Below are 3,051 nucleotides of genomic sequence, written 5' to 3' on the forward strand. Positions count from 1 at the left end.
TAATTGCAAATATTCCAACTCTAGATTGATTTTATTCTATGGAATATATATAATTTTGTCATAATTTGAACCTGAGGAGGTGTCCTCATAACAAATTTTGGCCTACTTCAAGGCATGGCAAGGTGACGGTTTAGATTTCCTATCCCTTCGGCTTCTACATTTGAAAAAAAAAAAAAAGAAAAAAAAAACTTTTCTAAAAATCGTTGTTTTGCTTCAGCCTTCGTCTTGAGGTTATGAACAACAAATAATAATTATTACTCGAAGCGAACGTACCCGCCATGTTTCTATTGCGGTGGGAGGGGGGTCGTGGGAGTTACTTCCCCTTGCATCATTGTCGAAGGGTTTACCCCTCTTACCCCTTCCCCCTTATAGGTCTATTCCCCCTCTCTGTTTACTTTATGCCTTTAAACGTCCCTTGATCCATTGTTAAAAATTGGAAAGAAGAAATAGTAATGTTTGGCGTTGTTGGAAGATACGCTTCAAAGAGAATTTTCCGTCTGTTTGTGTTTCTAATCGGTGGAATCTTTTTGAAGTTCCGCCAGAAGGGGAAAGTAGGTTAGGCTCACTTCGGTAGTATATGTTTTCGACGCAGTATTATTTTTTTTACGTATACTTTCCTACACCGCTTGTGTCAAGGTTAGGTGGAATAGATCTCTCTCTCTCTCTCTCTCTCTCTCTCTCTCTCTCTCTCTCTCTCTCTCTCTCTCTCTCTCTCATTTTATCTGTGGTTTATATACACCAATACTTTCCACAGGTTTTTAGTTTCCTCTCCCCTAAACAAACTGACCTACCCACAATACCGTATGATCTATTCGTATCACCTAAATTTTACGTACAATCCTTCATCAATACTTACATCCAATCATGCGAGTCCTATCCCTTTTCCATCTATCAATCTTCCCTCTTAATGCTACATATAAAGAGATTATTTCGTTTCCTTTCCAGCCCCATTCGAATACACGATTTGCAATTAACGAACTCCATTTATCAATAAGCTTTCGAGATTTTATGCGAGTCACGTGACCGCGGGCTGGTGTGGAAATTGCAGTGCAAAAAAACTCGAATCATTTTGTAGTTGCATTTTTTTTTCATGCTATGCGTCATTATGGCTATAATAACAGGGCGGGATTGATAATCACGTCCATTATGTGTTCATAGTACTTTTTAAAGGGTGGATTTATTTATCATCATATCCTTTGTGCGTCTATTGACGCAAAGGGCCTCGGTTAGATTTTGCCAGTCGTCTCTACCTTGAGCTTTTAATTCGATACTTCTCCATATATATATATATATATATATATATATATATATATATATATATGTTTATTATATATTTATATATATAATATATAGTATATATATTATATATATATATATATTTATCATATTTATATTTATATAATATATATATTATATAAATATATATATATATATATATATATATATATATATTTATCATATATTTATATTTATATAATATATATATTATATAAATATATATATATATATATTATATATAATATGATATATATATATATGTATATTATATATATTGTATATATATTATATATATTATATGTATATTATATATATATATATATATGTATATATATATATATATATATATATATATATTATATGTGTGTGTATGTATTATAGCCACGGAGAGAAAAATGAAAATACTTGATTGAATTTAGTACTTTTGATCATTTGGGACATCAACAGACTCGACCTCTAATGGACCAAAGTACTAACTACAATCAAGTCTCATCATTTTTCCTTCCGTGGCTATAATACATTTTACATTCATCACGTGTCAGCTTTCCTGATTTACACACACACACACACACACACACACATATATATATATATATATATATATATATATATATATATATATATATATACATTTTCTAAGCCTTGGCTTAATATAGTTATAACGTTCTGGATTTAAGCAATGTATTACTGATGTATTTGCTAAACCCACACCCAAGGCTGCTATATCCATAAGGCTGACTACGCTGAAGCCTAGGGGCCCACCTAAAGGAGGGCCTATGCTGTTTTTTTATAATTTTAGTGTAAAATATTAATACTTAGGGTTATTTACTTAATTTATTATATTATTGTAATAAATTGGGCGAAAGAACGTGTAAATCCAGGGGATGGGAAGGTTGATGGGGATGTCAAGGGCCCCCAATGAAGCTCGAATCCTAGGGGGTCCTATCATCGGTCAATACGGCATTGCACATACCCATCCTGTTGGTCCTTTTTCAGAAGGGAAGGCCTATTAATCCTTGCGTTTTTAAGAAGGGTAGGCCTATTGATTGAAATATTCTGGTGGCTTAGCTCCAAAAGTCAATAATGTTAATCCTTTCGTTTTTAGAAGGGTAGGTCTATTGATTGAAATATTTTGGTGGCTTAGCTCCAAAAGTCATTAATGATAATCCTTTCGTTTTTAGAAGGGTAGGCCTATTGATAGAAATATTCTGGTGGCTTAGCACCAAAAGTCAATTATGTTAATCCTTTCGTTTTTAGAAGGGTAGGCCTATTGATAGAAATATTCTGGGGGCTTAGCTCCAAAAGTCAATAATGTTAATCCTTTCGTTTATAGAAGGGTAGGCCTAATGATTGATATATTCTGGTGGCTTAGCTCCAAAAGTCTTATCTGCAAAATAGCAACTTCCCAAGAAATGACGATGAAGACGAAGAAACTCAGGTGACACCGAATGAACAGCAGTCCGGATGCCTGTGGTAACCGGACGGCCATCCAGAACCACACAACTTCGAAGTCCGAGACCGCAGAAGGAGTACTTCGGAGAACCTTGTTCTTAACCGGCGGGGGAAAGTAGCGAGTCTTTCGGGCGCCTCTTACTGGCTACGTCATTTTCCCTCCTGGTGTGTTTTCACTTTCAGTGATAACCATTTCTCTCTCTCTCTCTCTCTCTCTCTCTCTCTCTCTCTCTCTCTCCTCTCTCTCTCTCTCTCTCTCTCTCTGGAATTGAACAGATACACTCAATTGGGCAGTTTCTTTACATACAAAGTGGAAAATAC

Source organism: Palaemon carinicauda, chromosome 38, assembly GCF_036898095.1.
Source record: "Palaemon carinicauda isolate YSFRI2023 chromosome 38, ASM3689809v2, whole genome shotgun sequence".
Lineage (NCBI taxonomy): Eukaryota > Metazoa > Arthropoda > Malacostraca > Decapoda > Palaemonidae > Palaemon > Palaemon carinicauda.